Source organism: Monodelphis domestica, chromosome 4, assembly GCF_027887165.1.
Source record: "Monodelphis domestica isolate mMonDom1 chromosome 4, mMonDom1.pri, whole genome shotgun sequence".
Lineage (NCBI taxonomy): Eukaryota > Metazoa > Chordata > Mammalia > Didelphimorphia > Didelphidae > Monodelphis > Monodelphis domestica.
The window spans coordinates 33,441,486-33,466,467 of record NC_077230.1 but is presented as its reverse complement, the minus strand read 5'-3'; positions in this window follow the sequence as shown (position 1 = coordinate 33,466,467).

Below are 24,982 nucleotides of genomic sequence, written 5' to 3'. Positions count from 1 at the left end.
TCAGCACCACATGGCACATTCACAAAAATAGATCATACATTAGGTCACAGAAACATGGCACTCAAATGCAGAAAAGCAGAAATAATAACTGCAGCCTTTTCAAATCACAAGGCAATAAAAATATTGATCGGCAAGGGTACATGGAGAGCCAAATCAAAAATTAATTGGAAATTAAATAACATGATACTCCAAAATCGGATAGTTAGAGAATAAATCATAGAAACAATTAACAATTTCTTTGAAGAAAATGACAATGGCGAAACATCCTTTCAAACCTTATGGGATGCAGCCAAGGCAGTACTTAGAGGAAAATTCATATCCCTGAGTGCATATATTAACAAATTAGGGAGGACAGAGATCAAGGAATTGGAAATGCAAATCAAAAAACTTGAGAATGAACAAATTAAAAACCCCCAGAAGAAAACCATACTAGAGATCCTAAAAATTAAGGGAGAAATTAATAACATAGAAAGTGACAGAACTATTGAGCTAATAAACAAGACTAGAAGCTGGTACTTTGAAAAAACAGACAAAATAGACAAAGTACTGGTTAATGTAATTAAAAAAAGGAAAGAAGAAAGGCAAATTAACAGCATCAAGGATGAAAAGGGGGATCTCACCTCCAATGAAGAGGAAATTAAGGCAATCATTAAAAACTACTTTGCCCAACTATATGGCAATAAATATACCAACCTAGGTGATATGGATGAATATTTACAAAAATATAAATTGCCTAGACTAACGGAAGAAATAGTTTTCTTAAGTAACCCCATATCAGAAAAAGAAATCCAACAGGCCATCAAAGAACTTCCTAAGAAAAAACCCCCAGGGCCTGATGGATTCACCAGTGAATTCTATAAAACATTCAGAGAACAGTTAATCTCAATACTATACAAACTATTTAACATAATAAGCAAAGAGGGAGTTCTTCCAAACTCCTTTTATGACACAAACATGGTACTAATTCCAAAGCCAGGCAGGCCAAAAACAGAGAAAGAAAATTATAAACCAATCTCCCTAATGAATATAGATGCAAAAATCTTAAATAGGATACTAGAAAAAAGACTCCAGCAAGTGATCAGAAGGGTCATCCACCATGATCAAGTAGGATTTATACCAGAGATGCAGGGCTGGTTCAACATTAGGAAAACTATCCACATAATTGACCACATCAACAAGCAAACCAACAAGAACCACATGATTATCTCAATAGATGCAGAAAAAGCCTTTGATAAAATACAACACCCATTCCTACTAAAAACACTAGAAAGCATAGGAATAGAAGGGTCATTCCTAAAAATAATAAACAGTATATATCTAAAACCATCAGCTAATATCATCTGCAATGGGGATAAACTAGATGCATTCCCATTAAGATCAGGAGTGAAACAAGGATGCCCATTATCACCTCTATTATTTGACATTGTATTAGAAACACTAGCAGTAGCAATTAGAGAAGAAAAAGAAATTGAAGGCATTAAAATAGGCAAGGAGGAGATCAAATTATCGCTCTTTGCAGATGACATGATGGCCTACTTAAAGAATCCCAGAGATTCAACCAAAAAGCTAATCGAAATAATCAACAACGTTAGCAAAGTTGCAGGATACAAAATAAACCCACATAAGTCATCAGCATTTCTATATAATTCCAACACAGCTCAGCAGCAAGATCTAGAAAGAGAAATCCCATTCAAAATTACCTTCGACAAAATAAAATACTTAGGAATCTATCTCCCGAGACAAACACAGGATCTATATGAACACAACTACAAAACACTTTCCTCACAACTAAAAATAGACTTGAACAATTGGAAGAACATTAACTGCTCATGGGTAGGATGAGCCAATATAATAAAAATGACCATCCTACCCAAACTCATCTATCTATTTAGTGCCATACCCATGGAACTTCCAAAAAATTTTTTTTACTGATTTAGAAAAAACTATAACAAAGTTTATTTGGAAGAACAAAAGATCAAGGATATCCAGGGAAATAATGAAAAAAAAATACAAAGGAAGGGGGTCTTGCAGTCCCAGATCTCAGAATATATTACAAAGCAGAGGTCATCAAAACAATTTGGTACTGGCTGAGAGACAGAAAGGAGGATCAGTGGAATAGACTGGGGGCAAGCAACCTCAGCAAGACAGTATATGACAAACCCAAAGATCCCAGCTTTTGGGACAAAAATCCACTATTTCATAAAAACTGCTGGGAAAATTGGAGGACAGTGTGGGAAAGATTAGGCTTAGATCAACACCTCACACACTACATCAAGATAAATTCAAAATGGGTGAATGACTTGAACATAAAGAAGAAAACTATAAGAAAATTAGGCGAACACAGAATAGTATACATGTCAGACCTTTGGGAAGGGAAAGACTTCAAAACCAAGCAAGAATTAGAAAGAGTTACAAAATGCAAAATAAATAATCTGGATTACATCAAATTAAAAAGTTTTTGTACAAACAAAACCAATGTAACCAAAATCAGAAGGGTAGCAACAAATTGGGAAACAATCTTCATAAAAACCTCTGACAAAGGTTTAATTACTCAAATTTATAAAGAACTAAATCAAGTGTATAAAAAATCAAGCCATTCTCCAATTGACAAATGGGCAAGGGACATGAACAGGCAGTTCGCAGCCAAAGAAATCAAAACTATTAATAAGCACATGAAAAAGTGTTCTATATCTCTTATAATCAGAGAGATGCAAATCAAAACAACTCTGAGGTATCACCTCACACCTAGCAGATTGGCTAACATGACACAAAGGAAAGTAATGAATGCTGGAGGGGATGTGGCAAAGTGGGGACATTAATTCATTGCTGGTGGAGTTGTGAATTGATCCAACCATTCTGGAGGGCAATTTGGAACTATGCCCAAAGGGCTATAAAAGAATGTCTGCCCTTTGATCCAGCCATAGCACTGCTGGGTCTGTACCCCAAAGAGATAATGGACAAAAAGACTTGTACAAAAATATTCATAGCTGCGCTCTTTGTGGTGGCCAAAAATGGAAAATGAGGGGATGCCCTTCAATTGGGGAATGGCTGAACAAATTGTGGTATATGTTGGTGATGGAATACTATTGTGCCAAAAGGAATAATAAAGTGGAGGAATTCCATGGAGACTGGAACAACCTCCAGGAAGTGATGCAGAGCGAAAGGAGCAGAACCAGGAGAACATTGTACACAGAGACTGATACATTGTGGTACAATCGAAGGTGATGGACTCCTCCATTAGTATCAATGCAATGTCCCTGAACAATCTGCAGGGATCTAAAAAATACTATCCACAAGCAGAGGATAAACTGTGGGAGTAAAAACACCAATGAAAAGCAACTGCTTGACTACAGGGTTGGAGGAGAGAAGACTGAGGAGAGACTCTAAATGAACACTACAATGCAAATTCCAACAACAGGGAAATGGATTCGAGTCAAGAACACATGTGATAACCAGTGGAATCATGCGTCGGCTATGGGAGAGGGAAAGGCGGGGGGGATGGGGGAGGAGGGGAGGAAAAGAAAATGATCTTTGTTTCCAGTGAATAATGTATGAAAACGACCAAATAAAATAATGTTTAAAATTTAAAAAAAAAATTAAATCAACAGGATTTGAGTCTTTCTAAAACATCCGTCTAATCTGCTAAAGTACACTTCTTTTTTATAAGTATTTTATTTTTAACATTCATTTTTTTACATTTTTAGTTCAAAATTCCTTCCATACCTAATATCCCTCTCCTATCATTGAGAAGGTAAGCAATGTGATACCACTTACACATGTAAAGTCATGCAAAACATTTCTATATTACCAATGTTGCAAAAAAAAATCTGAAAAATAAAGTGAAAAATATGTTTCATTCTACAGTCAGAGTTTAACATTTCTCCTCTGGAGATTTTAAAAAATTTTTCAACATGAGTCCTTAGAATTGTCTTGAATTATTGTTTTGATAAGAATAGCTAAATCAATATTACAATATTGCTTTTATTATCTACAACATTCTCCTAGTTTTAATGACAAATTTTTCTTAAGAATAGTCATTTTATATAAATCTAAATAAGATAAGTCAAATTCTCTAAGCCAGGTAATTATTTAGGCTTTTTGGAAGAAGGTCAAATCCTCCAACAAAGCTGGACTCCTGATTAATATCGAAGACCCAGTGCACTGGAAGAGACTTTCTTTTGTAACCTTAAAGTAACAGTCAAGTTTTTCCATACAAGTACAAAGAATAGTCATACCCTTCAAAGGATAAAGACACACAGCAACACTATTCATTAGTTAATTCAACTATGAAACAACCCTTATTTGTCCATAGGTTAAGTCAGCTAGTAACTACCCTTTATTTGGTGAGAGAGATCTTTTGACCATGACCTAAAAGTCACTTGATGGTTATTGGGGGGAGAAAGATGTTCTCTAGGTGATGGATAGAACCATATCTGGTTATGAAACTAAGTTTAAAGCCATTGACGCATATCTGATCACAAGTAAGTGTGCATGATACATCAACTCAGAAAGGTGGGACTGACTCTAAGGCCTAAGTTAAAGCAGTTTTAAAACTTTGCTAAAATATAAGTGAAAAAGCCTTCTAAAATCATGACATACTCATTATCTTAGAATTAGATAGATATAGAAATTAGAAAACTATCACTAACATTAAAATCTAATCATGTGTAAGGGGGAGGTAGGGGCATTTTCTCACTCACTTTATATATGCTCCCAGTTTTTTTTAAATCATCTCCCTCATTGTTTCATATTCATTCATTCATTGTTTCATATAGAATAATAGCATTCCATCACAATAATATGCCACAACTTGTTCAACTATTCCCTAAATGATAAACATCCTTCAATTTCCAACTCTTTGCCACCACATAAAGAGATGCTATAAAAGTTTTTTTGTATATATATATATATATATATATATATAGAGAGAGAGAGAGAGAGAGAGAGAGAGAGAGAGAGAGAGAAAGAGAGAGAAAGAGACCATTTTCCTTTTTCTTTAATATCTTGGGATATAGACCTACTAGTTGTATCGTTTGATCAAAGGGCATTTACCCCTTTGGGCATAGTTCCAAATTGTTTTTCATAATGGTTAAGCCAGTTTACTATTCCACCAACAGTGTATCAATTCTGATTTTTCCACACCCCTTCCAATATTTATCATTTCAGACATTACATTTTGTGTCATGTTAGTCGATCTAATAATTAGATTAAGTATAAGATAGTACATGGAAGTTGTTTTAATTTGCATTTCTCTAATCATTAATGATTCAGAGCATTACTTTCATAAGACCACTGATAGATTTGATTTATTATTCTGAAAAAATTAATGTTCAAATATTTCAGATACTTCTTGAAGCGTTTTCCTTCCTCTATCAATGAAGTATCACTATCAGTTTTGATCTGAAGTGTTTTCAGTAATTAAACATCACTAACTAAATTTTATAACAAAACATTGAGATATTTGTGCTTTATGCAGCATGTTGTGACTTTAATCTATAATATATTCTTAGTTAAACATTTGTCTTAAAGAAATAAAACTATAGTTATTATGAGCAATACCTGTCTTCCTTATGGTCTCTATTTCTAATGCTCTACACTCAGATCTCAAAAGCAAAACGTTCATAAGATAGGATGTGTTTAAAAAGGTCAGTCAATAAATAAACTCTGAAGTGCCTACTATGTACCAGGTATTTGTAACGTCCTATGAAGATAAATATAAAATAGTACTTGCCTAAGAAGGTTATAATCTGATGGACAAAATCAACATATAAAAGGAAGATGAAAATGGGGGGAAGAGGAGGAAAAATATAAAAGCAATCTAAATGTGTCCAAAAGGATTTCTAAAAAAATTGTAATAGTGGTATGTCATTCTATACTGTCTTAAATTAGTAAAATCAAGAAATTTCTACACTCATGTAGTATTCCCTCTGTCCTGCTTAAACAATTAAATGGGAGGATGTAATGGTGCAGGTTGGGAAGGTCCCAATCATGTAGGCATAATGGAGAAGGTCATATTTATTCAATATGACAACAAACAAGGAGGTTCTGGAAGGAGTTCAGTCAACAAGGTATAGGTCATCTGTGCTATAGTTGTCCTTAAATAAGTCTAAACATATTACAAATTTGGATTATCATCAATAATGAAACACAAAATTTCACCTCAAACTCTGCAAATTGACCAGATAACAAAAGACAGAAATAATAAATATTGAAGAACCTTATGGGAAGACAGGCATATTAGCATATCTTGGTTTGGTGGAGCTGTGAATCAATATACAACTATGGAAAGCAATTTTTATGATTATGCAAATCAAATGACTAAAATGCCCATACCATTTTATGCAAAGATTATACTATGATGCTTATAATCATTGATATGAAAAAAGCCAGTACCCATATACATAGTAGCACTTTCTCTGATATCAAATAATTGGGAATAAAGTGCTAGACAAATTAATAAATTGTGATAGAAATACACATGCACACAAATGCACATATATATTTATAAAATGGAATTTACTGAAAAATATGATAGATAAAAATGGGAAAATTTATAGGATCTAATGAAGAATCAAGTAAGCAGAGTCAAGAAAACAATATACCCAATGCCTATGGCAATGAAAACAAAAAAAAATGACCACAAAATTATAAAGTATAAGCATAGTTCCAAAGAAGAGATATGGAAACAACACCACTTTACTCCTTTGCAGAGGCAGAAAGTCCACATGCATGGTATGTTGTACATATTTTAACTTTTTCCACAAAAGTCTGTTTTGCTGACTTTATTCTTTTCATTTAAAATGTTATATGGGATGACTCCAATTTGAAGTTAGAAAAGAAATATCAATAAAATGTATATAAAAATGAGTAAGTATTAAGAACTTACTATATGCCAAGCACTATACTAAGATCTAAGAATATAAGAAAAGGTAAAAATACAACCTTTCCATAAGGAGCTTACATTTTAATGAAAGAGGCAATATGTAAATTAATGAGTACATACAAAGTGCTTGGTAGAGATAAATGAACATTAGAAGAAAATAATTTAGCACTTAGAGGAAAATCAGGAAGTGTGCTAAAGAAGATGGCATTTGAGGTTTGTTTGTTGTTTTTTTTTTTTAAACCCTTACCTTCCATCTTGGAGCCAATACACAGTATTGACTGGTAAGGGCTAGGCAATGTGGGTCAAGTGACTTGCCCAGGGTCACACAGCTGGGAAGTGTCTGAAGCCAGATTTGAACCTAGGACCTCCCATCTCTAGGCCTGGCTCTCAATCCACTGAGCTACCCAGCTGCCCCCTTGAGGTTTTTTTTTTTTTTAACCCTTACCTTCCGTCTTGGAGTCAATACTGTGTATTGGCTCCAAGGCAGAAGAGTGGTAAGGGCCAAGCAATGGGGGTCAAGTGACTTGCCCAGGGTCACACAACTGGGAAGTGTCTGAGGTCAGATTTGAACCTAGGACCTCCCATCTCTAGGCCTAGCTCTCAACACACTGAGCTACCCAGCTGCTTGAGGTTTTTTTTTTTTAAGGGCACTTGGGATTCAAATAGCAGACAATGAGCAGAGAAAGCATTCCAGGCATCCATGATAGCTTATACAAATTAATGGAGAAGGGAGATGGAGAGTTCTGTGGGGGGAAAAAAAGCAAGAATTCAGAATGGCTAGATTATAGTTAGTAAAGAGAATGATGCACAAATTATGAAGACCTTTAAATGCTAAATAAAGCAATTTATATATGACTCTACAGGTAATAGGGAAGCCTGGGAAGAAGACAAGATGCACTGGATTGAGGAAATTTCTTCCATAGGCAATGAGATTCTATGGTTTTCCAGAACTGATTCCTCCTCCTTCTGTTATTTAGTCAATGTCTGAAGTTAGGCACTCCATCTCTTTTTTTATGCTACTAAAGGGATGTTTTAGGTATGAAATTCTTGTGTCTTAAAGTTTCCAATTCTGGAGGAAGACCCTAGCTATCTAAAACTAAGTACAGCTCTTTTGTAATACCCTAAAAAGAAACAGAAAGCCAAAAGATTAATATTTTTGTGATATGTTAGAAGGCAAATGATCCCCTGTTGGAGTCCCAAATGGCATTCTAATCCCAGCAGGTTATGGATATATGGGAACTTCATAAACCAAGGATGAATGTTGGAAGGGATCTCAGTGACTAACTAGGTTAATCTATTCACAAAAGGAACACCTAGTAAATTATATCTGACAAGTGGTTGGAGACCTCCAAGGAGGGACATCCCTTTACCCCTTGAAGTGTACCCAATTTTATTTTAGACAGCTCTAATTTTTTTGGAATTTTTTCCTGATAGCCAGCCAAAATTTGGTCCTTTGGAACATATGCCCATTTCACCCAGTTCTGTACTATCCTCTAAATAACAGCCTTTCAAATACTTGAAGATAGTCACCATGTGACTCCCGAGTCTAATTTTCTCTAAAGCTAACATGCTTTTAACCAGCCTTTATATATCATGCCTTTTTACCATTCTGGGTGCTCTCCTTCAGATGATCTCCAGCCTATCAATGGACTCCACAAACTATGTTATCAGAGGTCACAAATAATTATGGTTATCACACCAGTAATAATGCAAATGGCTTTTATGGGGCTCTTTATTCACTAGATAGTGTGTCTGAGAGACAGGAAAACCTGAGCTCACATCCTGAATTTGAAGCATTCCATCTTTGTGAACCTGGGTGAGTTGCATAAAGTTCAGTTTCCCACATATATCTTTAAAACTTTTAATTATAGAGCATCCAGTAATCTTCATTGGTAGAGGAAATTTCTCACCAATGCATGGCCCCAAATAATTTCACTATATTCTTACAACCATGTGTGTTGACCCTACTCTAGTGAGTCTCATAGAAGCCATCTCCACCTGTTCAAGAATAAGGAAAATTTTGGGATCTGACTGAGACATCCTACAGTGCTAAGAATGTAAAAATTAACCTGATTCCCAAGAAACACTGAAGTACTTTTGTTTTAATGCTGTTATATTGGAACTATCACATATAGAGATTGTTTAATGAAATTAACTATTTAGTGTAGAATAGGGATGTTTATCCTACAATCCTACTCTTTTCTCATAGATTTGCTTTTTTGGTAAAGAGTGAACCTCAAAAAAAGCTTTTCTAGCCTTTATTATCCCCCAATGAATAGTATCATTGATCACTTATCTCTCCTATATTTATACTCTGTTGGGTTTCGATTATTCTTTATCTTCTACCAGCTGCTCTTTTTAGTTGGGAAACACACTCTGAACCACTGCTTAAGAAGCAGGTATGATGCTATTAATATGACATCAGAACAGTAACACTTTCCAAAAAATAGCTTGGCCCAAAAAGTTTATGAGCACTTGTCAAGGAAAAAGCTCTGGAAATAGCTATACAAAAACAGTTTTCTAATCTAGTCTGCTGCTTGAAATCTACCAACATACTATTGACGTACTCCAAAGGTTTTCTTTTCTCACTGCCCTTAGAATATAATGAGCTATAAAATAGTTCATATCCTACACTTACTTCCCATTGCCTGTGATCTACTTCTAGGCATAGTATTTAGTGCTACAGAGGGGGAACTTAGTGTCTATAACAAGATCATTAGCCTCCATGGCTTATATATAATGTAAGAGTGATTTTTTAGAGCAGATTTATTAAGGTAGGAAGATTTGCTACTAGAGAATATTTAGATGAAAAGATTTGCAATGAGCAATAGAAATGATAGGAAGGTTCAGTGCTATTATAAAACAGCAAGTAAACAGAGCTTATTGACATAATCCCTTCTTTTGGACCCAGGTATTCTCCTGTCAGTTCCTTAAATATCTTGGGTTTCTGCTGCTTGAGAAATATTTCAAAAACCTTAGTGTTACTATTATACAAGGATTAACATCTTGTTAAGAGGACCAGACATACTTAATTCATGTATTTAAATATTTGCTCCCTTGAGTATACCTCTCAAATCTTGATTTCCCTCATCAAGCATAAAACTACCACCTTAGTTTAGGTCCTTTACAATACCTATCTCAATAGCCTCCTAATTGTCCTTGGTGTTCCCTGTCCATTCTTTCTCTATTTTGTCTCTGTGATCTCTGTGATAAAGTAAAACATTTTCTATTTGGCCTTTATAACTTTTCTGAATCTGAATCCAATATACATTTCCAGGCTTTTTAGTACTTCCCCCCCCCTACCTTCCTTGTACTAATTTTGTATATATTGATATGTGTACCTCTCCCCCAGTGAAGTGTAAACACCTTGAGGGCAAGGACTTCTTCATTTTTGTCTTTTTATACCCATTGTTCCAAAATACATACTAGAATAAATGACTAAATGAAGTAATTGATTACAGTGATAAAATGGTTGATTGAATTAACAGCTACCTGCTACAGAAATCTAATTAAAGTCATGAACAAAACCAGAAATGAGAGAAGACATTTTAGGATCCCTTTTACTTTTCTTCCAAGGGGTGCAGGAATTCCACTTGGCCTAAAACGTTGCTGAAGTATTTCTGGGGCTTAAGCCTTGTGATACAGAAAAAAAAGAATGCTAACAAAGCTCTGATCTTCTAAGAGAAAAGACATTTCCTTCAAAATGAGAAAACATTCTATATTTTTCCACATATAGGAGTGGTTTGGAATTATATCACCTCTTTTCCATAACAGGAAAAAAAAAAAAGAGCTCTTAAGAAAGTAACCTAGGAAGAACTGGGTTGAACAGCTCCATTAAGCCTTGAGATATTAGGTCATAAATCACTGGCCCCCAGGATCCCAGATCAGTCCACAGACAGCTTTGCCTCAGATTTCTCTATTGTCTTAGTTCTTTATGCCTTTTCTAGTGAGATCTGTTCTATGAAGGACACACTGTAGAGAACCAGAGATCCAAGCCTCAGAAGTAGACCTGAGAAGGAAGAGAAGCCAGAACCTCCCCAAATAAGAATTTTGATTAGAATATTAGCCATCTAAAACAAGAGTTAATTTGATGAAAATCATTTGGAAGGATGCTACATTGAGAACTACCATTTCAAATTACATAGTATCTTTGAATTCACAAGTGACATTTTCTCAATACAAAGCATCAGTTTACATTTGAAAGTGTATCCAAACCTGGTGACTAAAAGATCTACCAACCTCTCTTCCACAGACATCAACTGTCAACTAACTGCCACCCGTGAACAGAATCCCTGGAATCACAGTAATCTCCAGACCCCTGATCTTACAGTCACTATTCTGAGCAAGAACAGGGAAGATGTGGAGAAGGGCCAGCTATTTTCACAACCCCAGTTTTCAACTGCCAACCAGCCACCACTTCTCAGTCAGGCAAGGCAGCACAGTGAAGAAAGCAGCAGGATATTATGAGGGTGAGATGAGAGAGAACATTTGTCAAACAGATTATATCACCATTACTTGGACACCAAGATATAAATAATTCAAGACTCTTTGTCCAAGAATGCCAGGAATAGCAGTCCCCTCAGTCCACAATAGCAATTAAGGGTTACAAACCTTGTGGAGCAGGGACTTGCTATCCCTTTGACCACCTACACTAACTGCTAGGCAGGGTAGCCTATGGGTTCCAGGAATAACAGCAGTCATCAGATCTTAAACACTACTTCCAGGCCCACTCCTCCCCCAAGCCCAGGCATCCAGAGAAGCAACTATGGAGATTCTACCTGACCAGCTCCCTCAACCAGAGCTGCAGAATATTTTTCTATATCTGAAAATCATGACAAGAGAATTCATAAATCATATATTGAGAGATAAAAGGGATTGTTGAGTCAATCAAGTTCAACACCCCTTCACTTTGCCAATGAACAAGATGAAGCCCAGAAAGGGTAGGTGATTATCCCAGAGTCCCACAACTAGTAAATGTCTCATATGAGATTTGAACCTATGTTCTCCTGATTCCAGTGCCTTATCCATTCTTGATCCAAAAATACTTGATACTGTCAAATGGTCAAACATCAGAAATATAGTTTCCAAAAGGAATGACACTAAAAAAGAAATCCAATCTACTTTTTCACTGGGCCTTTCCCTTCAGCTTTGTTGCTAAAACTTCTTATATGTATTGTCTCCCTGACTAATATGTAAACTTCCTGACAGCATGAGAACACTTTGATTTTCTATTTGTATCTCTGACATAGTTCTTTTCATATTATAAGAGCTTTATAAGGAAAACCACAAGGAGCAAGAAGAATTTAGGTTAGTTTAGGAAAAAGGAGTTAGAGGTAGTAGAAAAATTGCATTAAGAAGATAGAGAAATCTAGTAGTTTATCCTTTCCTATGCTACCTTTTCAGCTTAAAAATTTCTCATGCTCACCTCCATCCTCAAATTCCGCACTTCAATTAAAATTCAAACTATATATCTAATCTTACATTGCTTCAGAAAAATGCAGAATGTCTTTCATATATATTGTTATCTAATATCTTTTTGAGCAACAACTAGACAGAAAAATGAAAGAAATTAGAACTTCTAGGTAACACTGAAATAACATACAACACAGATATACATGTTTATATATAAATGTACAAACATATATGTTTCCTATAATACTTTATTTATTGAATATCTCTCTTTTTCAGTGATTGATTTGTTGGTGGGACAGGGCCCATAGATCATTCAAAACCTCCAACAAGTACTTCTCTTCCAATTTCCTCCATTTTTGTTTCTAAAAAGTGTTTTCCATTGTTTCATTCAAGTCTTAGAAAAGGTCAAAGATACTCTCAGGCAATTCTCTCTTCAATTGCTTGAATACTGGAATGAAAGAATTCACTGACATTCTCAAAAAAGTCTCTCTGCTTAATTCATTCATTTAAGGGTCACAAAAAAGGCACTAAAAGTCTTTAAGAGTTTGGTTCAGCCATTGTTGAAAACAATTTGGTGCTAGGCTTCCATTTATTGAGTTGTACATATTCTTTGACTCAAAAATACTACTTTCTCAAAAGAGCTCAAAGGAAGGGGACTATGGCCCATGTATACAAAAATATTTAGAGAGATCTTTTTTGAAGTGGTAAAGAACTAGATCACAAGGGGTTGTCTTCAACTGGGGAATTAATTGAACAAATTGCATTTTACATGGGTGTAATGAAATATTATTTCTCCATTAGAAATGCTAAAAGGTAAAGTTTCAGAGAAACCTGTGTAGAATTTCCACTGATGCAGACTGAAATGAGTAGAAATAGCAGAAGAATTTGTACAACTATTACATTATAAAGGACAACAACTTTGAAAGACTTAAGAAATCTGATCAATTCAATAGCAATTAGGATTTCAGAGTACCAGGAATGATGCATGCTATTCACTTCCTGACAGAGGGATGGACTCAAGATTCAGAACGAAACATACATTTTTGGATATAGGCAATGTGGGAATTTGTTTAGATTCATTTAGTATATTTCTTTCAAATTTTTTAAATTGAGTTGAGTGGAGATTGGAAAAGGGTAGGATAGAGATAGGATTGCCTCTTGCCAAAAATAAAAGGAATAGAAAAGAAAGGTTTATTGAAGATATTTTAAATGCACACAAAAAAAGAACAGATGGAAGGCCAGAAAGAATTATTGACAAATAGGACAGCTTTGAAAGTGACTTGTTGAATATAATATATACTTGAAAGAAAAGCATGTTCTGCATAATAGATTCAGAGTTTCATGTACAATCTTCTTCCATTACCTTATTTACATGGAAATAATCATTTTATCTGTTATTTATTTAATTCACATTAAAAATTTTAAGAAAAGAGAGAGGATTATAAAAGTTCAGAGAAATTTAACTGATGGTTAAAATAACTAAAAAATATTTAATGTTTTGCTGTTTCTACAGGTAATAAGCTTCAATTACATGAGAAATTGAAATACATGGAATATGTTATTGAAAAATTACCTCAGATGAATGAAGACCTGATGGGATAGTTTTCATAATAATCAGGCAAATTTTTGTTTTTTATGACTATTTGAAGAACTATTATCTTATTCTAGAATAACCTGTCATTGCTATTTGAAAATATAAGTTAAATTTTATTATCACATAGCTTTATAGCATCACCATCCCTGTGTGTAATTACCAAACTTGATATGCAGATAACACTGATAAAACCAATGTTATTTGATGAAATTGTCAGGGGGAGGGACCATCTGTACATAATCCACTGTTTCTTTGTGGATTGTACAAGTTCATTCATTTTCTTTTAAAATGCGCTCTGTGATTTTTCCATTTGTGAATGCTTACACACTCTAAATCAAGTCTCTGTTTAAGATTGTTTGACTTGCATTTTGGGAGGTCATTCCAAGATGCTAAGGTGTCAACTCCTTCATTGTTTGAGTTTGAGGTTGGATAGAAAATCTATAAGCTCTATTGTTCCATTTGTGGGTTGAACAAAATTACTTCCAGTCTCTGATAAGTCTCTGTCTTTTGATTGAATTTATAGTCAAAAACATAGTCAATGTCAATCTAAAACAAGACCGTCAATTCTACTTTTTTGATGTTTGATTTCTTTTTTTAAACATTATTTTACTTGATCATTTTCAAACATTATCATTGGAAATAAATATCATTTTCTTTTCCTCCCCCCCACCCCATAGCCGATGCGTGATTCCACTAGGTATCACATGTGTCCTTGATTTGAACCCATTTCCATGTTGTTGGTATTTGCATTGGAGTGTTCATTTAGAGTCTCTCCTCAGTCATATCTCCTCAACCCCTGTAGTCAAGCAGTTGCTTTTCCTCGGTGTTTTTACTCCCACAGTTTGTCCTCTGCTTGTGGACAGTGTTTTTTCTCCTAGATCCCTGCAGATTGTTCAGGGACATTGCATTGACACTAATGGAGAAGTCCATTACGTTCGATTGTACCACAGTGTATCAGTCTCTGTGTACAATGTTTTCCTGGTTCTGCTCCTTTCGCTCTGCATCACTTCCTGGAGGTTGTTCCAGTCTCCATGGAATTCCTCCACTTTATTATTCCTTTTAGCCCAGTAGTATTCCATCACCAACATATACCACAATTTGTTCAGCCATTCTCCAATTGAAGGGCATCCCCTCATTTTCCAATTTTTGGCCACCTCAAAGAGTGCAGCTATGAATATTCTTGTACAAGTCTTTTTCCTTATTATCTCTTTGAGGTACAAACCCAGCAGTGCTATGGCTGGATCAAAGGGCAGACAGTCTTTTATCGCCCTTTGGGCATAGTTCCAAATTGCCCTCCAGAATGGTTGGATCAGTTCACAACTCCACCAGCAATGAATTAATGTCCCTACTTTGACACATCCCCTCCAGCATTCATTACTTTCCTTTGCTATCATGTTAGCCAATCTGCTAGGTGTGAGGTGATACCTCAGAGTTGTTTTGATTTGCATCTCTCTGATTATAAGAGATGTAGAGCACTTTTTCATGTGCTTATTAATAGTTTTGATTTCTTTGAATGAGAACTGCCTGTTCATGTCCCTTGCCCATTTATCAATTGGAGAATGGCTTGATTTTTTGTACAATTGATTTAGTTCTTTGTCAATTTGAGTAATTAAACCTTTGTCAGAGGCTTTTATGAAGATTGCTTCCCAATTTGTTACTTTCCTTCTGATTTTAGTTATATTGGTTTTGTTTGTACAAAAGCTTTTTAATTTGATGTAGTCAAAATTATTTATTTTACATTTTCTGACTCTTTCTAAGTCTTGCTTGGTTTTAAAATCTTTCCCTTCCCACAGGTCTGACATGTATACTATTCTGTGTTCACCTAATTTATTTATAGTTTCCTTCTTTATGTTCAAGCCATTCACCCATTCTGAATTTATCTTGGTGTAGGGTATGAGGTGTTGATCCAAACCCAATCTCTCCCACACTGTCTTCCAATTTTCCCAGCAGTTTTTATCAACTAGTGGATTTTTGTTCCAAAAGCTGGGGTCTTTGGGTTTGTCATAAACTGTCTTGCTGAGATCATTTACACCAAGTCTATTCCACTGATCCTCCTTTCTGTCTCTTAGCCAGTACCAAATTGTTTTGATGACCACTGCTTTATAGTATAGTTTGAGATCTGGGACTGCAAGTCTTGATGTTTGATTTCTAACATATCACTGCAACTCTCTAACAAATGCCTTTCTTCCATTATTTTATTAATGGGTTGATGAATGTCTCTGGAAAAGTCTCTAAAAGATCTTTCATTTTCATCATTCCATCCTTGCCTATATAAAGTAAATCAAAGTCTCCAATAATTCTCTCTCTCCATTTTTTCATTTGGGAGTAAAATGAAATTAAAATGACGGTCTAATGTTTCTTTCATTATTTCAAGTGACCTAAATAAGAATAAAATTTCTAATCTCTCTTCTATTATTTTACTAGAATAATAATCTCAAGAATCTTGTTACTCTTGACTAAGAATTTCCTTCATTGTTTTTGGTGTGGGTTGACAAGCTTTTTGTACTCTTGAGCAGGTTTCTCAGTTTCATTGTTTCTTTAGTAGTTGGAATAAGTCACTGATCTCTTTTCAAAAGTCCTGTTTCCTTTGTTTCATTAGTGGGATGAGCTAAAGAAGTTATGGCTTCAAACAAATATTTCTTCCATGGATAGAGGTTTAATGGGTCCAGTCTCTACCAAGTCCCTCTCTTCCTTTGTTTCATTTGGGTTGAATTAAGTCACTGATAACAAGTCTCTAGCCTGGCATTGTTTCATTTGTGAATTCAAATAATTTATTGGTACTCCAGAACAAGTTTCTGTACCTAAAATTATTTCATTTTGGAGTTGTACAAAATAACTGACATTCTTTGATAAGTTTCACTTCCAGTGTTTCATTTCTCTAAGCCTATATCTTCCACTTCTTATCATTAGTGGTTTGCAAAAGGTCTCTTGAACACACACACACAAACATATATATATATATACATATATATACATATATATATATTCTTTTCCCTTATTTGTGGTTTGGATTCTAATATTCTCTTCCATTATTTCATCTGAGTGATATCATTTATAGTCTCTTTCAAATCTCTAACCTCTATTGTTTTTATTTCATTCTTACAGTGATAGAAGTCCCAGTGCTTTCAATACATGTCTCAATTTGCTGTCTCCAAACATTGTTTTTTTAGAAGAGATAAAAGAGTTCTCTAGTTCTCTTTTCAATTATCTTTTTTTTTAATTTCTCCTTTTAATTGTTTCATTTTCAAAAATGCCTTCAGTTTTCAATATCTCTTTTTTGATTGTTCCATTTGTGGATTGAATAAGGAACCCAGCACTCTATAACAAGATTTACTTCCACTCTTTAATCAGTGGATTGAATGATACAGTGACACCAATAAGTCATTCTTCCACTGTTTCCACGTCTCATTTTGTAGTTCCTCTCTTGCATTATATATTTTGTAGGGAGATGAGTTCACTCACATATTCCAAAAAGATCTTAATGAATTTCAGACTATTAAAAAGGTTCGCTTCCATTTTTTTTTCATTTGTGGGCTCAACCAAGCTGCTTATAATATCCAACATTTCTCAGCAGCATTGTTTTATTTGTGTATTGGTTAGCATTTACTAATACTTTCCAATATGTCTTTCTCTTTACTGACAGCATCTGTTTCCTTCATGCCTGACAACCTGTGCTGTCTCCAAGTACATAGAAGGGGAAAACTGCAGGCATATTGTTTTTCCCGTTCCCTTTGTGCCTGACAGCCATCTCAGGATGTGCTCTGAGCATGTAGAAGTGGGAAACAATAAATATTTTTTTTCTGTTTTTCTATGTCTTTGAGGAAACCACTACCCTATATACCTGAGTTCCAGGTATACTAGCACTCAATAAAATCTCTCTCAATCCACCCACCAGGTACTAGACCCTCCCAGGAACTAGTTTGCTAGCTTTTGTGATGATGAATCTTTTTTTCCTTCTCAAAAATAGCCTTCGAGATTTTTTCAAGTTCAAACCTACACCGGCCAAGCACATTACCCTGTGTGAATTTAATATAAATAGTAACCCTCTTTCCTTTCTAAAAGGAAAGTTTTGAAAATCCATTTGTTTCACCCATGCCCTTTAAATGGGTTTGCATGCAAAATATGGAAAACAAAAACTTCATGGCTCTCTGGCATCCCAGAAGATGGTCCTACATGACTCCTAATGCCCAGAAGATTAGCCTGAGTCAGACTGAGGTCAAGTCTGTCCAACCAGGGAGAAAAAGTGATGTAACCAGGTTCATAAGTTAGGGATTGAGGAAGCAGCAATCTCTCTCTCTCTCTCTCTCTCTCTCTCTCTCTCTCTCTCTCTCTCTCTCTCTCTCTCTCTCTCTCCCTCCTTTCCCCCTCTCCCCCTGCCTGTCCAATTCTTCCCCTCTCCAACCCCTCTCCCCTCTAGCAAAAAGGATGCAGTGAGCAGGAAACTCGGATGTGTCACACAACTGGCCATGTAATTATGTGCCTTTTTTCTCTACAACTTGCTTTTGTAACAAATAATGATAAATTATATATAGTCTACAGAGAATTTTAATCCTAACAATTTGGCAACATAGGAATCTGAACTCTTTCTCTTGCTTTCTCTATATAAATTGGAAAAAATTAAACAGGATGAGAGAGACATCTATCTTGGTTCCTGTTTTAACATCTGAAGTTGAACTCATAGATCCTTTAAAAGAAGTTAATAAGACTCTGACCTGAGTAGCAAATAACAGGGTCAATACATTGTTAGTTTTGTGGCAGGTCAGATCAGGTCATAATAATTAAAGGAGGAATTGTGATAAATTTGTTGGTGGACGAATCTGGAGTTTAGAAACAAAAATTGGAATAATAATAGAGACTAAAACAAGGCCCACAATTCTTTTGATGCAAGCCATTGTGGTCCTCAAGGGAACTTTAGTCATTGTGGGGATTCAAAGGAATAACCAGAGGAATAATGATTTATGATGATATAAGGGAGGAGAAGGGACTTTAAAGTCTGAGGGTAGTGACTCCTTTCCAGAACCTGATGTTTTGATGTGTGAACCTTAAAAATTCCCAGACCCTACTTCATAAGATTGGATTAAGACTATTCCCCATTTGGGCAGTGAACTCTACTTAGATCAGGAATGTGAGAACTCACCTACTTAAGTCTGCCATAGGGGAAGATAAAGTTGTAAACTCTTTTCTGAACAATGAAAAGTACTTAAACCCATACTTAAGCCATGCCTATTTTAGGACTAATACAAAAAGGGTGCTAAGTACCTATAAAGGTCAAGCAACTTGTGAACTTACAAGGAGCAAAGAGATGAAAACTTACTCAGAGATTCTAGTCTACTCAGGTGTGAATTATTCAAAAGATTAGTCTACTCAGGTGTAAACTAAGAATAGTCTGTCCTTTGAAAAACGTCTACTGTGATTGGTAGATGTAAGGACTTGGGGGAGGTGACATAGGAGAAAATGCCCTTTAAATAGGAGCTCAGATAGGAGCTCAGGGGACATTCTGAAACATTAAGATTGAGGATTGAGCTGGTGAAGTCAGCTGAGATGGAGCTGGCCTGGTGTCACTAGAATCCTTGCTTGGACAAATCTTGTGGTGAGTGATTAAGGACTGACTGATCTTTTCTCTTAGGGCTTAGGCCTGGGTTGACCAGGGCTTAGGCCTGGGTTGGCCAGGACTGGCCAGGGCTGGCTTATCCTTTTCTCATTATTCCCCTTTTTCTCTCTTTCTCTCCTTTTCTTTAATTCCTCATATGTATTAATTAAAATCTCTATAAAACCCAGTTGACTTGGGTATATTCATAATTGAGAATATTTTCCTGGCGACCACCTTATGTTTTATTTAAAACAAGACACTGTAGTGAAAACATATTTTCTGCTGTCACAATTTACTCACCCACTCTTATATCTACTAAAATTTATATCTTCCCTATTTTACTCACTACAGTTTACAACCTCAACCATTTTAACTCTTTTAAAATGCCACAGTTTATGACAACCAACTCATTTAAATCTTACAGATGCCAATTGTTCCAGTTTGTTCTCTTCTACCTAGCAAAGATCATCATGTGACCCTTAAGGTTAGGGACTTATTATGATTGTCTACTGGACAGTAGGACTTCCATATCAGTCTTAGTGAGAAAATCTGTTGCTAAATGTACTTCCATTGGTTCTTTAAATGTGGCTGGAGTGTCAGGAAAGCCTCAAAATATTATTCTCCTCAACTTATATCCATGGAACCACAGTCAGTAGAATACTTGTTCTTCCAAATACTTGACTCCCCTATGAATCTATAAGAGAGAGATCTCTTATGTAAACTCAGGGCCACAATATCATGTTCTCCAGGTGGCTCTTTGTCCCTATGATTACCTGAGGATTATTGTTGCTTTATTCTCAGTCCTCCTTCCCGACAGTCAGAAGATAGTATCCCTTTCCTTTGAAATTTCAGCAGATACCCCTGAATTTCATGGGCCTCATCCTCTTCTAATATAGACCTGATTAAGTTAGCTATTCCTGTTCAGATTAAGACAAATGCCCCTCACATTCCATTCCCCAGAACCTTTAAAGGAAGCTATTGAAGGGATATCTCCAATAATTGATTTATTTACTGAGCAAGGGATAATAATTTCCTACAAATCTGAATATAATTCACCACGTCCCCCAGGAAAAAAAGCCTAAGCCAGGCCCAAATGAGAAGCCTATTCATCAGTTTGTACAAGATCTGCATGCAGTTAATTCACATTATACCAGGTTATTCAGTGGTTCCAAATCCTGCAACCATCATCTCCTTTATGCCAAATGAAGTTATATACCTAATAGTCATAGACCTATATTTTTTCCCATTCCTAACCATATAAATTCTAGGGAAACATTAGCTTTCACCTGGAAAGGTCTCCAGTGAATATGGACTTGACTGCATCAGGAGCCTGTAGAGAGCCCAATCTTATTCTCTCAAAATTTACAGCAGGACTTAATTACTATCATTTTTAAGGTATCTAGAGGCAGAGTCAAGATGGTAGCATAGAGGTAGCAAAAGTTCAGACCTCTGAAAACCCTTCCTCACTGATTAAAAAAACAAAATGCTTCTAGGGACTGAAAACCACATCTAACAACAGGACAGAGCTAAAGAACCCTCCTGCTGAACTCAACTAAAAAGGTATGCCCCCAAAATCCTGAATTCTAGAACACTTGGGTTTAAGGAGAAGGAAGAAGGAAGGTCTTAAGATCCCACACCCACCTTACAGTACTAAGCCTCCAGAGGTGGCTGGAATCTCTGGGCAGGCAAGGGAGCTAGTCAGGAGGGAGTACCTTGTGGGAACAGCTGTGCCTGGCTCAGAGTTTTGACTGTGGAGAGGCAGCTGGAGGAGGAGCTCAGAGAAGGCAGACCAATCCCAGACACTCCATATTGCACCCCACCCCTTCCCAAGGTTTTGGCCTCAGGGCACATCCAGCTCTGCAAGATCAACACCATCCTGTCTTGATCTTATCAATAAGGCAGATAAGAAGCCTTCAGAAGACAGGGAAGCTCAAGCTCCAACACCCCTCCCCCACTGACTTCACTGAGAACCTGCTGACTAAACTCCAAGGTGAGAAGCCCAGCTCCTTTTCAGCTTCTTCTGAGAGCTGGGGAAGCTCTGGCATCAGGACTCACCCTGACCAATTACAGAGCAGAGAAGAAGCCCCTTCAGGACAGAATAGCCCAAACCCACAGATCCAGCACATACTGAGAGGAGCAAGACTTGTAAATCTTGAAATCTCTCAGACTTGTGAATGTTAAAAAATTTCCCCATCAGGAAATTCTTAATTGGAACAAATTCCCTACTGAGAAACATTTCCCATTTTGATGTGAGAACTCACCAGGATCAGAAATGGGAGGACCTCTACGCCACCCGAACTTAAAACTGCTTTAGGGGAGAAAACTCCTTGCTATGGGAGGACCTCTACTCCACCCATACTTAAGACTGCTTTAGGGGAGAAAACTCATTGCTAAACAAAGAAAGTACTTGGATCCATGCTTATGGTGGAGCAAGGAGTTCTTTGAGCCAGGCCTGTTTTTAGAATTGATACAATGAGATGCTAGGTACCTAAAAGGGTCGGGCAAATTTTCTCTTGATGAGATTAGTTGACTCAGCTGTGTTTTCTCTCATTCAGACTTACTGAGGATCTTGGTTGACACAGCCGCATTTTTCTGTTTTGGACTAACTGAGGAGATTTGTCGATTTAGCAGGAATTCAGATGGGCAGTCCTTTGGAAAGCGTCTACAGTGATTGGTAGATGTAGGGACTTAGGGGAGGTGACATGAGAGAAAAACCCCTATATAAGAAAAAGCAGAATCTCTTGGAGATAGATATCCTTTTGGAGAAATCCTTTTGGAGGATCTCTGATGAGGATTGCTTAGAAAGAATCTCTTGAGAGAGGCTCTGGAGAAAGGCCCTTTGGAATAGTCTCTGGCTGGAAGGCTCTCTGGTGAAGTCAGCTGAGATGGAGCTGGCCTGGTGTCACTAAAATCCTTGTTTAGTCAGACCTTGTGGTGAGTGTTAAAAAACTGACTGATTTCTCTCTTAAGGTTCAGGTCTAGGCCATATTGGCTTGAGGCCCTTCATATTTATTCCTTTCTTACTCTCTCTCTCTTTCTTTGATTACTCATTGTATTGTTAATTAAAATCTCTATAAAACCCAATTGACTTGGGTATTTGAATAATTGGGAATATTTTCCCTGGCGACCACCTTATATTTGATTTAAAAACCAAGACACTGTAGTGAAACATATTTCTGCAGTCAAATTTACTCACCCTCTCTTATATCTATCACAATTTATATCTTCCACCATTTTAACTCACTACAGTTTAAGACCTCAACCATTTTAAATCTCACAGACTACAGGAGACTATAGGGGTGAAAGAAGGGGCAAATATGAGCAAACAACAGAAAAAAGAAAAAAGAAATTACAATTGACAGCTTCTAACCAGGTGATAAACAAAGAGAAAATGAAACAGAGGAAGATGAAGGAACACCAAGAAAAAAACACAGAAATTCCAGTGAATTGGACACAGGCTTTGGAAGAACTCAAAATACAATTCAAAAAACAATTGAGAGGCTGAAGACAACTGGGAAAATAACTTTAAAAAGCAAGATAAGGCATCTGCAAACAGAGGCACTGGAACTAAAATGAGAAAATAGTGTCTTGAAAGCCAAAATTAACCAGCTTGAAAATGAGGCAAAGGAGATGAAAGATGACCTCCAAAGAAAATCAGACCAGAAGGAGAAGGATGACCAAAAAGCCAGGGATGGAATTCAGTCTTTAAAAACTAGAATACAACAACTACAATCAAACGACTTTACAAGGCAGCAGGAAACTATAAACAAAATCCAAATAATGGAAAAATTGAGAAAAATATGAAACACCTCATCCACAAAACAGAAGACTTAAAAAACAGGTCCAGGAGAGACAACTTAAGAATCATTGGTTTACCAGAAGACCATGAAAAAAGAAAAAACCTGGACATCATACTAAAGGAAATTATCCAAGAAAACTACCCTAAAATTCTAGAGCAAGAGGAAAAAGTGGAGACTGAAAGAATCTACAGACCACCTCCTGACACATGCCCAACTGACAACATCCAGGAATATTATAGCAAAATTTAAGAACCACCAGACATAGAAAAAAATATTACAAGCTGCTAAGAAGTCATTCAGATACAATGGAACTACAGTGAGGATAACACAAGATCTGGCTGCATCTACACTGAAGGACCAAAAGGCATGGAATATAATATTCTGGAAAGCAAGGTAACTAGGTCTACAACCTAGAATCAACTACCCAGCAAAACTGACTATATTCTTACAGGGAAAAATATGGTCATTTAATGAAATAGAAGACTTCCAAGCATTTGTATAAAAAAAGACCAGACTTAAACAGAAAATGTGATGCCCAAACACAGAACTCAAGAGAATCATCAAAAGGTAATTAAAAAAGGGGAAAAAACAAACAAACAAACAAAATTTTTAAGGGACCCAAAAAGTTAAAATGACATGTATCCCTACAAGAAAAGAGGATATTGGTAACTTTTAAAAATTGTTATTATCACCTATAGTAAGCAAAGACTCCTTGCTGCAAAATGATTGACAGGGAGCATGTCACATGAGGTAACAGTGACAAACTATGTAGAATGAAATGCCATGATGTAAATATGTATATAGATATATGTATGCATAAATAAATATGTACATATATATGTATATATATATATATATATATAAGATTAGAGGTAAAAAAGAGGTTAGTACTAAGAGAAATGGGGGGGAAAGGGTTCTACTTTAGTTCAATATGTTCACGATTTGCTTTTAGTGGCAGATGCAGAAACATGCCAGGAAGACAATAGGCATCTCCTCATAGAGTTCCAGTTAATAGGCCACAAGATTTCTAAGTCAAAGATTGAGTGATGCATTCCAAAAGTGAAATATTTTGGCTTTATTTTAGATCCTGGAACCTGCTCCATTTATCTCAGGTGCATTGCAGCTATTCATCAACTTTCTACTCTCTCTTGTAAGAGGCATCTAAGAGCAATATTGGGTGCAACAGGGTTCTATAGACAATGGATTTCTTCATTATTGGGAACTTTCTAAGCACCTGATAGCTCTGACTAAAAATTCAGTCCCTCAACTACTTCAGTTAAATTCCCAACACCTGCCAGTTCTCACAATTATAACAAGGTATTCTGTATGCTCCTTCTCTAGAAATTCCATATTACACACAGCCATTTACTTGGTATTTTCATGAACAGAGGGTGATAGCTTCTGGGGTCTTGACTTGAGCCTTGGGACCCACACAGTGACCATTAGCTTACTATTCTTTACAACTGGATACAGTGGTGGCTGGAGCATTGCCTGCCTTTGGACTGTTGCTGCCACAAAGCCGCTTGGGAAAAGGCCTCAGACATAAATCTGGGTTCTCATTTAACTGTTCTTTCTACCCATGAGGTCAAGGCATTAATGCTTTGACATAGAACACAGGCATTTTCAGATGAAAGTGTTGCTAGATATAAAATAACTTTGTTAGGGAATGAAAATATAATCCTTAAATGCTGTACAATTATTAA